General features: G+C 36.8%; 1 protein-coding gene across 4 annotated transcripts in view; it reads right to left on the bottom strand.

The window, feature by feature from the left end:
• The window catches only part of SMC5 (structural maintenance of chromosomes 5), a 135,617-nt gene that overhangs the window by 35,408 nt on the left and 85,037 nt on the right, over window positions 1–15,172 (bottom strand). The gene's annotated exons all lie outside the window — the stretch shown is intronic.

The following is a 15,172-nucleotide window of genomic DNA, read 5'->3' as shown; positions in this document are numbered from 1 at the left end:
GAAAACATATTTCATAGACATTTAATGAAGGACTTGTATTCAGAACGTAGAAAAAGCACCTACCAACTTGTACAAATCAATTTAAAAGATGCAGTAAAAAGAACTGACAAAAGGCTTAGACCAATGATTTACAAAGGAAGATAAATGAATGGCAAAAAAGCACATGAAAAGATGTTCTAGATCATCAGTACTGGAGAAATGCAAATTAAAACCTATATGAAGTACTACTATATCCTCACTAAAAATGAGTTCAAATGGTTAAAATTTAATACTCAACACTACATGCTAGTAAGGATGCAAAACAACTGGAATTGTCATACAGTGCTGATGAGTATAAAATGGTTTAACCATTTCTGAAAAACATTTGGTTTAAAAAATCAGCAAAGAGATTAACTTTGTAGGGGAGCGGGGAGGAACTGATTGCCTGACTGGGAAAGACCCAAGAAGAAATTTTCTGACATATGATGGAAATGCTCCATATACTGACATGGGTATGTGTATATGCCATATTTGTCAAAACTCTTCAAATTAGACAGTTAATATTTATGTATTTTAGTGTATGTACATTTTAGGATAAAATATCCTATGAAAATAAACAATAGGGTGCTGCAACAGTGGCTCAGCCTGCCATGCCGGAGAGAACCAGGTTCGATTCCTAGTGCCTACCCATGTAAAAAAAAGAAATGAAATGAAAAGAAACAATAAACTTTAGTTAGTACGTTCAGCTTTCAGTAGTAGCGTATTAGCAATTCTGAAACTACTATATTCTAGGCTTAAACAAATAAATAAATACCTTGATGATAAAGGAGGCCAGGTTTTTTATGCTGCAGAAGAGAACTGCAAATACGCAAAGGAGAAAGACTGAAATGTACCCTGTAGTGTAGGAAATACTGGTGTAAACTCATGGTGCACTCGTGCTTGCTTGCTCTCTCTCTTTCTACATATATATATATAGAAAGAGAGAAAGACATATAGATATAAGGGTTTGTATGACAGAACTCAGAAGTAATGAGACACCAGTAGCAATGAACATGTCTAATACTCAGATGTCAGTTCTAAAAGGAATCACTGTATCTTAGAAAAATAGTTAATTGTAAGGCTGAGGCAGGGAAACTTCAAGATGAGTATGGAATATGTTGCTGTACCTCAAAGTCAGGAAGTATTCAAAATACAAGGGTAACATATCAAAAGGACATAGAAAGAGGATCTGGTCCCACTCCAATCAAGATGATGGAGAAAGAAGCTTTAAGGCTCTATCCTTCCACAGAAGCTATGAAAAACCAACAAGAACTGGCAGAAACAGCTGTTTTAAAACTCCAGAAAACAGTTAAAGGACTGGAGTAAAAGGGTGAGTAACAAATCAAGAAAAAGGCAACTTAAAAGCAGAATGATCAACTGGCATCCTTATTGGCCCCTTCTTCATCCCCTCACTGACTTGGCAAGGAGCTGGCCCATGCTTCCAGTGTGGGTCTACAGTTCCAGTGCTAGAGGGAGCAGAATCATCCTCATACATATACTGGGAGCATGTCTGTCTGTCCCAATCTGTCTGGTAGCAGCTTGAGGAATTGAACCAGGAAACTTGTCACAGGCTGTTGTCCCAGAACTGGCCCTGCATTTAGAAAGCAGTGCACAGAACGCTCTTACAGAACGCTGTGTTAGAGTACTCAAGTCATGACGCCTGGGGCAAGAGACTACAGGCTATGGGACATACCATGCAGTGCCCAAGACTATGAGGAAACTGTTTCCTAAGGAAAAGGGGACATTTGGATTTGTATAAATGGGAAATTCCTAGGGTCAAATGTGCATGCCCAATATTAGATGCATGTACAGAAAGTACCAAGGAGGCCTCTATGCTTTGGCCTTTTAAGTAGTCTCTAAACTCACAGTATGGGTAAGTTCTCACAAGAGTCAACCTGCAAAGATTGGGGAAGGTGGTTTCTTTCTTTCTGTTAAGTCTAGCTCCTTTATAGTAATATTCAGATTCTCTATTTCTTTATTGATCCTCTGTCTAGATGTTCTGTCCATTGATGAGAGTGGGGAATTGAAGTATCCAACTATTATGGTATTTGTGTCTATTTCCCTTTTCAGTGTTTGCAGTGTATTCCTCACGTATTTTGGGGCATTCTGGTTCGGTGTGTAAATATTTATGATTGTTATGTCTTCTTGTTTAATTGTTCCTTTTATTAGTATATAGTGTCCTTCTTTGTCTCTTTTAACTGTTTTACATTTGAAGTCTAACTTGTTGGATATTAGTATAGCCACTCCTGCCATTTTCTGGTTGTTATTTGCATGAAATATCTTTTCCCAACCTTTCACTTTCAACCTATGTTTATCTTTGGGTCTAAGATGTGTTTCCTGCAGACAGCATATAGAAGGATCCTGTTTTTTAATCCATTCTGCCAGTCTATGTCTTTTGATTGGGGAATTCAGTCCATTAACATTTAGTGTTATTACTGTTTGGATAATATTTTCCTCTACCATTTTGCCTTTTGTATTTTATATATCATATCTGACTTTCCTTCTTTCTACACTCTTCTCCATACCTCTCTCTTCTGTCTTTTCGGTTCTGACTCTAGTGCTCCCTTTAGTATTTCTTGCAGAGCTGGTCTCTTGGTCACAAATTCTCTCAGTGACTTTTTGTCTGAGAATGTTTTAATTTCTCCCTCATTTTTGAAGGACAATTTTGCTGGATATAGGAGTCTTGGTTGGCAGTTTTTCTCTTTTAGTAATTTAAATATATCATCCCACTGTCTTCTAACCTCCATGGTTTCTGCTGAGAAATCTACACATAGTCTTATTGGGTTTCCCTTGTATGTGATGGATTGTTTTTCTCTTGCTGCTTTCAAGATCCTCTCTTTCCCTTTGACCTCTGACATTCTAACTAGTAAGTGTCTTGGAGAACGCCTATTTGGGTCTAATCTCTTTGGGGTGCGCTGCACTTCTTGGATCTATAATTTTAGGTCTTTCATAAGAGTTGGGAAATTTTCAGTGAAAATTTCTTCCATTAATTTTTCTCCTCCTTTTCCCTTCTCTTCTTCTTCTGGGACACCCACAACACGTATACTTGTGCGCTTCATATTGTCCTTGAGTTCCCTGATACCCTGTTCAAATTTTTCCATTCTTTTCCCGATAGTTTCTGTTTGTTTTTGGAATTCAGATGTTCCATCCTCCAAATCACTAATTCTATCTTCTGTCTCTTTGAATCTATCATTGTAGGTATCCATTGTTTTTTCTCTTTTCTACTTTGTCCTTCACTTCCATAAGTTCTGTGATTTGTTTTTTCAGTTTTTCTATTTCTTCTTTATGTTCAGCCCATGTCTTCTTCATGTCCTCCCTCAATTTATCGATTTCGTTTTTGAAGAGGTTTTCCATTTCTGTTCGTATATTCAGCATTAGTTGTCTCAGCTCCTGTATCTCATTTGAACTATTGGTTTGTTCCTTTGACTGGGCCATATTTTCAATTATTTGAGCGTGATCCGTTATCTTTTGTTGGCGTCTGCGCATTTAGACAGTTTCCCTGGGTATTGGATCCAAAAGTTTGGAAGATTTTTCTGTGAAATCTCTGGGTTCTGTTTTTCTTATCCTGCCCAGTAGGTGGCACTCGTGGCACACGTTTGTCTGCGGGTCCCACCAGTAAAAGGTGCTGTGGGGACCTTTAACTTTGGAAAACTCTCGCCGTCCGGGAGGTTCGCTAGCCAAAGCGGCTTGAGCCGGCCTGGGGTCCGAACGCAGGAAGGGTTGCTGGCCGCCGCAGCCTGGGAAAGAGCCCGTCCGAATTTCCTAGTCGGCCTGGGGTGACAAGCGTGGAGGGAGGGCGCCAGCCGCAGTGGCCCGCCCGGGAGAGTGCACGTTCCCGGGGAGTCACGGGTTTGGAAGGAGCCTCCCCCACCCGTCACCATTCTCCGCGGCCTGGGGATTTCCGATCCAATTCTCTCAGTTGGTCCGGGGGGCCGTGCGTGGTGTGGGCGCCAGCCGCCGCGGTTTCAGGGAACCGCCTCTCCATTTCTCCCAGCCGGCCCGGGAAGGGGGAAGGGAGTGACTCCGGCCGCTTGCTGCCCCGCCCGGTGAGGCCCGCGCGCCTCGGTGATCTCACTCGAGCTGCTTCTCTCAGCCAGCCAGCCGTTCCAGGATGGGGTACGCTGTCTTTTTTATCTCTGTTGTGGCTTTGGGCGCTTTCTGTATCGTTTCTACTCCCCTAGTAGCTGTCCTGGGGAAGAAACTAAGATCTGCGCGTCTTACTAAGCCGCCATCTTCTCCGGAAGTCTCTTTCTTTCTTTTTCCTGTTAGCTCTTGCCATTCAAGGAAAACTGTCATAACAATTTAACTGGATATAAGCTTAAGAATAGACACCGCAGAGTCTAAATTCCAGCAATAACGTCTTAAAACATCAAAAGATTACAGAACATACAAAGAAACAAGTGATGGCCCAGGCAAAAGAGATAGATTATAGCATTAGAAACCATCAATGAGGTAGACCAGACCTAGCATGTACCAGATAAAGATTTTTTTTAATGGCCCTAAATATGGTCAACAGTTAAAGAAAAGCATGGGCAAGAAACTAAAGGGAATCAGGTGAACGGTGGTTCAGTGGTAGAACACTCAACTTCCATGCGGGAGAACCGGGTTTGATTCCCAGACTAGGCACCTAAAAAAAAAAAACTAAAGAGAATCAGGAAAACAACAAGTGAACATGCATAGAATATCAGTAAAGAGATGGAAATTATGAAGAGGAACTAAAAAAGAGCTGAAAGTCACAATAACAGAGATTATAAAAATTTCCTAAAGGAGTTCAATAGCAGATCGGAGCTGGCAAAAGAAAGAATTAGTGAACCCGAAGACAAGACAACTGAACTCGATCAAGACTGAGGAGCAGAAAGGAGAAAAAAATGAAGAACTGTGAATACAGTCTGAGGAACCTATGGGATACCATCAAGAATACCAACATTCTTTGTAATGGTTTTAAGATATATATACCCTATGTTCGGCCTTTAGGGAGAATGGAACTTGTGCCCTGGGGATTCAACAGAGTGTGGCCACCACTCCAGTTTTTTCTCAGAGGGTAGAGCCTATTCCCCAGGGTTTGAAGAGAGTGTGTCTGTTACCCCAATGTTTGGGGAGAGCATGGTCACTCCACAGGCACATGAAAGGTGGGGCTACTGCTCCATCAGCTCTGGAGGACAAAACATGGTTCCATAGTTAACTCTCACACATCAAAATCTAATGGAGTATGTTCTGCAAGTTTTTTGGAACTGTTTGGGACACATGACCTTGTTTTCCTTCCAATTCTCCCTTTGGGAATGGGAAAGTTTATCCTATGACCATCCCTCCCTTGTATATTGGAAGCAGGTACTTGTTTCTCTAGGTTTCACACATCCACAGATGGCAGGAAACTATGCCCCAGGACAGATCACACCTATAACGGATTTTCATGAGACTTTGTACTTAGTATTGTTACTGAAATAAGGCTTTTGGGATATGTGATGGAATAAATGTATTTTTCATGTAGAAAAACATGTATTTTGGGGGTACAGAGATGGAATGTGGTGGTTTGAAGCTGAAAAATGTATTCTTAAATCTAATCTATTCCAGTAGGTGTTAACTCGTAAATAGGACCTTTAAATAAGGCTACTTTAGTTAAAGTATGATCCACCTCAATTAGAATAATTCTTAATCCTCCTACTGGAGTCCTTTATAAATGGGATGAATACAGAAAGAGAGAAAACTGTGGAAGCAAGAAGGTGAAATCAATGAAACCCAGAAGAAAAGGGAGAGACCACCAGATGCCACCATGTGCCTTGCTGTGTGGCAAAGGAACCAGGAATCACTGATAGCTGTCTTCAGGAAGAAAGCATCACCCTGATGACAGCTTGATTTGGACATTTCGTGGCCTCAAACTGTAAGCTAATAAATTCTCACTGTTTAAGCCAACCCATTTCATGGTATCTGTTTTAAGTAGCCTAGGAAACTGAACATCCATATTGTGGAAATGAAAGAAGGAGAAGAGAAAAAGAGCAGAGATAATATTCAAGAAATAATGGCTAAGTACTTCTCAAATTTCACCAAAGACATGAATATATGTATCCAAGACACTCAACAAACACCAAACAGGATAAACCCAAATAGACAAATATCATGACATACTATAATCAGATCACTGAATGCCAAAATTAAAGACAAAATTCTGAAAGCAGCAAGAGAGAAGCAATATGTCACATACAAGAGAGCTTCATAATATTAAAGGCTGACCTCTCACGGAAATCATGGAAGCCAAGAAGACAGTAGAAAGACATATTTAAAGTGCTGAAAGCAAAAAACCGTCAACCAAGAATTCTATATTTGGCAAAACTGCTATTCAATGTGAGGAAAATGTTAAAACATTCCCAGATTAACAAAAGCTGAGGGAGTTCGTCACCAACAGGCCAGCCCCATAAGAAACACTAAAGAGAGTTCTGTAGGTTGAAAGGAAAGGACAATAACAACAGACTGAAGCCACATGAAGAATCAAGAGCTCTGGTAAGGGTAAAGAAAGGTTAAATATAAATATCAGTACTATTGTATTTTTGGATCGTAACTCCATTCTTTACTTCCTACAGGATCTAAAGGGCAAATGCATAAAATATAATGATAAATCAATGGTTTTGGACTCATATAATCTTGTATTTAGTGACAAGAACTATATCAAAGTGGGGGACAGAGGACAGGAACACAGTTTGTATATGCTATTAAAATTAAGTTGTATCAAAGCAAAAAAGACTGTCATGGATTTAGGATCTTAAATATAAGCCTCATGGTAACTACAAATAAGACATCAAAGAAAATGCAAGCTCATAGAAACATTAATTAAAGTACAGGTTGCCAGAGGTGAGTGGGAGAAGCAGTGGGGAAGTTAATGCATAATGGGTATAGGGTTTGTCTGGGGAGATGGGACAATTTTAATAATGGTGATGGTATTGCAACAAAGTGAATGCAATTAATCCCACTGAATGGTATGTTTAGGAGTGGCTGATACAGGAGAGTTTATATTGTACATATTTCTACAATTTAAAATAAGAGAGAAACTAAAGAGAAAAGTCAATTACATGCAATATATGATACTACACAGTATCTAATAAGGGACGAGAAAAGGCTGGAAAGAAAATTATTGAGACAAATGAAAAAACTAGAATACAGACTATCAGCTTTCTATCGTTGATAAATTTCTTAAACTTGATAACTGTACTTAAGGTAATTATAAGTGAATATTCTGGTTCTTAGGAAATGTATATAGGAGTACTAATTCAAATAGCAGATATACACAACCTATATTCAAGTGTTCAGAAAACAGATTGATAAACAGATTTACAGATGATGGATAGATGGATTGGGAGACAGGGAGAATAATATAACAAGTATGGCAAAATATTAAAATTGGTAGAGGTGGGTATCTGGGGAGTGGTTAAGCTGAAATGTGTAGGTTTTTTTTTTTTTAATTGTCCTGTAAGTTTGGGGAAAAAAAAAAAAACAGACACAAGTCAGCTTGAAGGGGGTGTCAGTGGCCAAATCTGGGATAATATGAACAACCTAAATAGTAATGGATTATAACCAATAAAGTACAATAAAATTCTGAGTCTATACTAATAAAGTAAATGATAGGAAAGCTCTTCTTTACAAGAGAACACCAACTAATAAACATAGAAGGAATGACTAAATTAGAATCAATAATAGTTGTTAAACCTAGCGGGTCAAGTTTCTTGAGGAACAGGATATCTACAGTGTCAAAATATCTCTACAGAAATAATTACAATGGGAAAATAATTGTTATATATAATAGTTGTTTTGAAAACGCAAATACGTTTCAAAGCAAATGATATATCAGGGAACATTCTGAGCATAAAGTGAATTTCACATCTGCTTATGTGCAATTTGATCTATAAGAAATACTACATTTATTCTAAGTGTTGCAGAAAACTGTACTCAACTGAACTGAGCTGCAAAGGAATACACAAAATATATTTGCACGTACACACACTCCTCTCAAACATCTACCAGCATGCATTATGAGCCACCCCATCCACATTTGTCGTTACAACATTCCACCCAATTTTAGACAACACTGCTTTAATCATTACACAAAAATTCACAAGTTGCAACCCTTCCAACTTCCACTTCTACAAGCTACCTTCAGGTCCTTTTTGAGGTAAAGTGTCATATTTATTATACTTGTATATTTCTTAACCATTTAACATATGTAAAACTATACTACCATTTCTATTAGGTTCTATCTTTATTCATGTTCCACTGATGAAATTTTTGCGTGTTGTGCCCTAATCCATTTTTTCCATAAAACCTCTGGATTTTGATGGAGCAGTATTGCACAGTGTAGGGATTTTTAGGATTAAATGTATTTCATTACAGAAGAACTGACTGTACTTTACGCTGGAGAAACCAAACAGATTTATCTAACCAAGTGATCAAAGTTAATGTACCAATAATGTGATCAACATGGTATACCTCCTAAAACAATGTAATAAGAACAAAAGAACAATCACTTCTGTGATATTCCTGCCAAAATCCAAAATCCTGAATCTAATAATAAAGAAATATCAGGCAAACACAACCTAAGGGACATCCTATAAAAAAAGTGGGCTATATACTGTAAAAATGCCAAAATCAAGAAAGACTAAGAAAGAAAAGGAATTATTTCAGATCAAAGAAGACCAAAGAGATAAGATAACTAAATCCAATATTTGATCCTGCAGTGGAGCCTGTAAAAAAGGACCACTGAGGAATTCTAACATAGCTGTAGATTGTAAAACAGTATTACATGTATGTTAAATTTCCTGATGTTAATAAGTGTACTATGGTTATATGTGAACAGCCTTGTTATTAGAAAACAGTGAAGTATTAGGGGTAAAGGAGCAGGATATCTTTAATTTATTCTTTTTTTTTTTTTTATTTCTTGGGTGCATGGTTCGGGAATTGAACCCGAGTCTCCCACATGAAGGTGAGCATTCTACCACTGAACCACCCATGTACCCTTTAACTTATTCTTTTTTTTTTCAATGACTGCTTTAATATTTCTTTTTTTTTATTAATTAAAAAAAATTAACAAAACATTTAGAAATCATTCCATTCTACATGTACAATCAGTAATTCTTAATATCATCACATAGTTGCATATTCATCATTTCTTAGTACATTTGCATCGATTTAGAAAAAGAAATAAAAAGACAACAGAATAAGAATTAAAACGATAATAGAGAGAAAAAAAAAACCTATACCTCACATGCAGCTTCATTCAATGTTTTAACATAATTGTATTACAATTAGGTAGTATTGTGCTGTCCATTTCTGAGTTTATATATCCAGTCCTGTTGCACAGTTTGTATCCCTTCAGCTCCAATTACCCCTTCTTTTTTTTTTTTTTTTAATTAACGGAAAAAAAGAAATTAACCCAACATTTAGAAATCATACCATTCTACATATGCAATCAGCAATTCTTAACATCATCACATAGATGCATGATCATCGTTTCTTAGTACATTTGCATCGGTTTAGTAGAACTAGCAACACAACCGAAAAAGATATAGAATGTTAATATAGAGAAAAAAAATAAAAGTAATAATAATAGTAAAAAAAACAAAACCTATAGCTCAAATGCAGCTTCATTCAGTGTTTTAACATGATTACTTTACAATTAGGTCTTATTGTGCTGTCCATTTTTGAGTTTTTGTATCTAGTCCTGTTGCGCAGTCTGTATCCCTTCAGCTCGAATTACCCATTATCTTACCCTGTTTCTAACTCCTGCTGGACTCTGTTACCAATGATATATTCCAAGTTTATTCTCGAATGTCGGTTCACATCAGTGGGACCATACAGCATTTGTCCTTTAGTTTTTGGCTAGACTCACTCAGTATAATGTTCTCTAGGTCCATCCATGTTATTACATGCTTCATAAGTTTATCCTGTCTTAAAGCTGCATAATATTCCATCATATGTATATACCACAGTTTGTTTAGCCACTCGTCTGTTGATGGAGATTTTGGCTGTTTCCATCTCTTTGCAATTGTAAATAACGCTGCTATAAACATTGGTGTGCAAATGTCCATTTGTGTCTTTGCCCTTAAGTCCTTTGAGGAGATTCCCAGCAATGGTATTGCTGGGTCGTATGGCAATTCTATACTCAGCTTTTTGAGGAACGGCCAAACTGCCTTCCACGGTGGTTGCACCATTTGACATTCCCACCAACAGTGGATAAGTGTGCCTCTTTCTCCGCATCCTCTCCAGCACTTGTCATTTTCTGTTTTGTTGATAATGGCCATTCTGGTGGGTGTGAGATGATATCTCATTGTGGTTTTGATTTGCTTTTCTCTAATGGCCAGGGACATTGAGCATCTCTTCATGTGCCTTTTGGCCATTTGTATTTCCTCTTCTGATAGGTGTCTGTTCAAGTCTTTTTCCCATTTTGTAATTGGGTTGGCTGTCTTTGTTGTTGAGATGAACAATCTCTTTATAAATTCTGGATACTAGACCTTTATCTGATATGTCATTTCCAAATATTGTCTCCCATTGTGTAGGCTGTCTTTCTACTTTCTTGATGAAGTTCTTTGATGCACAAAAGTGTTTAATTTTGAGGAGCTCCCATTTATTTATTTCCTTTTTCAGTGTTCTTGCTTTAGGATTAAGGTCCATAAAACCGCCTCCAGTTGTAAGATTCATAAGATATCTCCCAACATTTTCCTCTAACTGTTTTATGGTCTTAGACCTAATGTTTAGAACTTTGATCCATTTTGAGTTAACTTTTGTATAGGGTGTGAGACATGGGTCTTCTTTCATTCTTTTGCATATGGATATCCAGTTCTCTAGGCACCATTTATTGAAGAGACTGCTCTGTCCCAGGTGAGTTGGCTTGACTGCCTTATCAAAGATCAAATGTCCATAGATGAGAGGGTCTATATCTGAGCACTCTATTCGATTCCATTGGTCGATATATCCATCTTTATGCCAATACCATGCTGTTTTGACCACTGTGGCTTCATAATATGCCTTAAAGTCAGGCAGCGCGAGACCTCCAGCTTCGTTTCTTTTCCTCAAGATGTTTTTAGCAATTCGGGGCACCCTGCCCTTCCAGATAAATTTGCTTATTGGTTTTTCTATTTCTGAAAAATAAGTTGTTGGGATTTTGATTGGTATTGCATTGAATCTGTAAATCAATTTAGGTAGGATTGACATCTTAACTATATTTAGTCTTCCAATCCATGAACACGGTATGCCCTTCCATCTATTTAGGTCTTCTGTGATTTCTTTTAGCAGTTTTTTGTAGTTTTCTTTATATAGGTTTTTTGTCTCTAGATAAATTTATTCCTAGGTATTTTATTCTTTTAGTTGCAATTGTAAATGGGATTCGTTTCTTGATTTCCCCCTCAGCTTGTTCATTGCTAGTGTATAGAAATGCTACAGATTTTTGAATGTTGATCTTGTAACCTGCTACTTTGCTGTACTCATTTATTAGCTCTAGTAGTTTTGTTGTGGATTTTTCCGGGTTTTTGACGTATAGTATCATATCGTCTGCAAACAGTGATAGTTTTACTTCTTCCTTTCCTATTTTGATGCCTTGTATTTCTTTTTCTTGTCTAATTGCTCTGGCTAGAACCTCCAGCACAATGTTGAATAATAGTGGTGATAGTGGACATCCTTGTCTTGTTCCTGATCTTAGGGGGAAAGTTTTCCATTTTTCCCCATTGAGGATGATATTAGCTGTGGGTTTTTCATATATTCCCTCTATCATTTTAAGGAAGTTCCCTTGTATTCCTATCCTTTGAAGTGTTTTCAACAGGAAAGGATGTTGAATCTTGTCAAATGCCTTCTCTGCATCAATTGAGATGATCATGTGATTTTTCTGCTTTGATTTGTTGATATGGTGTATTACATTAATTGATTTTCTTATGTTGAACCATCCTTGCATACCTGGGATGAATCCTACTTGGTCATGATGTATAATTCTTTTAATGTGTTGTTGGATACGATTTGCTAGAATTTTATTGAGGATTTTTGCATCTATATTCATTAGAGAGATTGGTTTGTAGTTTTCTTTTTTTGTAATATCTTTGCCTGTTTTTGGTATGAGGGTGATGTTGGCTTCATAGAATGAATTAGGTAGTTTTCCCTCCACTTCGATTTTTTGAAGAGTTTGAGGAGAGTTGGTACTAGTTCTTTCTGGACTGTTTGACAGAATTCACATGTGAAGCCGTCTGGTCCTGAACTTTTCTTTTTAGGAAGCTTTTGAATGACTAATTCAATTTCTTTACTTGTGATTGGTATGTTGAGGTCATCTATTTCTTCTTGAGTCAAAGTTGGTTGTTCATGTCTTTCTAGGAACCCGTCCATTTCATCTAAATTGTTGTATTTATTAGCGTAAAGTTGTTCATAGTATCCTGTTATTACCTCCTTTATTTCTGTGAGGTCAATAGTTATGTCTCCTCTTCCATTTCTGATCTTATTTATTTGCATCCTCTCTCTTCTTCTTTTTGTCAATCTTGATAAGGGCCCATCAATCTTGTTGATTTTCTCATAGAACCAACTTCTGGTCTTATTGATTTTCTCTATTGTTTTCATGTTTTCAATTTCATTTATTTCTGCTCTGATCTTTGTTATTTCTTTCCTTTTGCTTGCTTTGGGATTCGTTTGCTGTTCTTTCTCCAGTTCTTCCAAGTGAACAGTTAATTCCTGCATTTTTGCCTTTTCTTCTTTTCTGATATAGGCATTTAGGGCAATAAATTTCCCTCTTAGCACTGCCTTTGCTGCGTCCCATAAATTTTGATATGTTGTGTTTTCATTTTCATTCGCCTCGAGGTATTTACTAATTTCTCTAGCAATTTCTTCTTCGACCCACTCGTTGTTTAAGAGTGTGTTGTTGAGCCTCCACGTATTTGTGAATTTTCTGGCCCTCTACCTATTATTGATTTCCAACTTCATTCCTTTATGATCCCAGAAAGTGTTATGTATGATTTCAATCTTTTTAAATTTGTTAAGACTTGCTTTGTGACCCAGCATATGGTCTATCTTTGAGAATGATCCATGAGCACTTGAGAAAAAGGTGTATCCTGCTGTTGTGGGATGTAATGTCCTATAAATGTCTGTTAAGTCTAGCTCATTTATAGTAATATTCAGATTCTCTATTTCTTTATTGATCCTCTGTCTAGATGTTCTGTCCATTGATGAGAGTGGGGAATTGAAGTATCCAACTATTATGGTATTTGTGTCTATTTCCCTTTTCAGTGTTTGCAGTGTATTCCTCACGTATTTTGGGGCATTCTGGTTCGGTGTGTAAATATTTATGATTGTTATGTCTTCTTGTTTAATTGTTCCTTTTATTAGTATATAGTGTCCTTCTTTGTCTCTTTTAACTGTTTTACATTTGAAGTCTAACTTGTTGGATATTAGTATAGCCACTCCTGCCATTTTCTGGTTGTTATTTGCATGAAATATCTTTTCCCAACCTTTCACTTTCAACCTATGTTTATCTTTGGGTCTAAGATGTGTTTCCTGCAGACAGCATATAGAAGGATCCTGTTTTTTAATCCATTCTGCCAGTCTATGTCTTTTGATTGGGGAATTCAGTCCATTAACATTTAGTGTTATTACTGTTTGGATAATATTTTCCTCTACCATTTTGCCTTTTGTATTTTATATATCATATCTGACTTTCCTTCTTTCTACACTCTTCTCCATACCTCTCTCTTCTGTCTTTTCGGTTCTGACTCTAGTGCTCCCTTTAGTATTTCTTGCAGAGCTGGTCTCTTGGTCACAAATTCTCTCAGTGACTTTTTGTCTGAGAATGTTTTAATTTCTCCCTCATTTTTGAAGGACAATTTTGCTGGATATAGGAGTCTTGGTTGGCAGTTTTTCTCTTTTAGTAATTTAAATATATCATCCCCTTTAACTTATTCTTAAATGAGAGAGAGATGAGATAGAAAGAAGAAGGGAGGGAGGGAGAGAGGGAAGGAGGAGTAATAAAATAAATAGGGCAAAATGTAAATAATTGGTAAATCTGGGTAAAGTATATACAAAAGTTCCATGTACTATTCTTGCAACTGTCTTGTAAGTTTGACACTGTTTCAGAGTAAGAAGTTATTTAAAAAATAGAGGAGTAGAGGTATAGATGAAACAATAATGGCCCCTGAGTCAATATATCATTGAAGGTGGTATGTGGGAGTCCATTAAGTTTTCAAATCTATTGTATTTAATATACATTAAATAAAACTGTATCACACAATGAAAATAATTACCTGTACTATTCCCTTTCAATATCTCTAGTTATCCTAAGAAGAAAGTTACTATATGGTGGCAGCATGTCCTTAATTCCTTTTTATCACCCTTTATAAACAGTTTTACTATATTTATTGTAGTATAAGTTACTGGTTGTCTAATTCGGTAATGATATTATATTTCCTTTTAGAATACCTGAAGTAATAAAAAATGAGGTGATTTAAAGAAAAATATTAAATAATACTATAGTTAGGAACCAGGTATGGCAAAAATTGTGATGACAATAGACAGAAATAATACAAACCATGAAGATGGTTTGCAAATTACTGAAGGCTGGGAAATGGTACACTAGCAGATAAGATTACAGGAGAAGGTTATATACCATAAATAAACAAATAATCTGAAACGTATACACAGAAAGTTGTACATGTAAGAGGAAGATACAGCCCGATTTGATTGATAAGCAGTTATGGAGTTGTTCCAGTACAAGAAAAAAACAATCGAAAGCCAAATTTCAGGAATCTATGTCATATTATCAATGTATGACTGACATCCTCAGGGCAGAAGCTGCATGAGTTTTTGAGGCAAGGCAAGATATGAAGTATAGGCTAAGTTGCCATTTGCAAAACAAAAATCATCCAATTTTACACCTAACTGCATGCCCTTTATACTATGCCCTGTTTCACAGATATGTAAACCAAGTAACCTAATTCTTCGATTAGCACTGACACCAGATCGATAGCTCACTGGTTAGTCTAGTCTTAAGAAGTCCTAAAATGTTGTCCTGCCTTTAATTAGATTTGATAGCAAAAATTTAAATGAACAAAAAAAGAACAAAATCCACACAACTTTTATGTAGCTTTTAAAGAAGTAGAAGACATATTGCAAAAGGAAAAAGAAATCTTACTGACAACAACAATAGCTA

This window comes from Tamandua tetradactyla, chromosome 2, assembly GCF_023851605.1.
Source record: "Tamandua tetradactyla isolate mTamTet1 chromosome 2, mTamTet1.pri, whole genome shotgun sequence".
NCBI classification, from domain to species: domain Eukaryota; kingdom Metazoa; phylum Chordata; class Mammalia; order Pilosa; family Myrmecophagidae; genus Tamandua; species Tamandua tetradactyla.
Note: the sequence above shows the minus strand (reverse complement) of the source record. Positions and strands in the feature narration are given on the sequence as shown.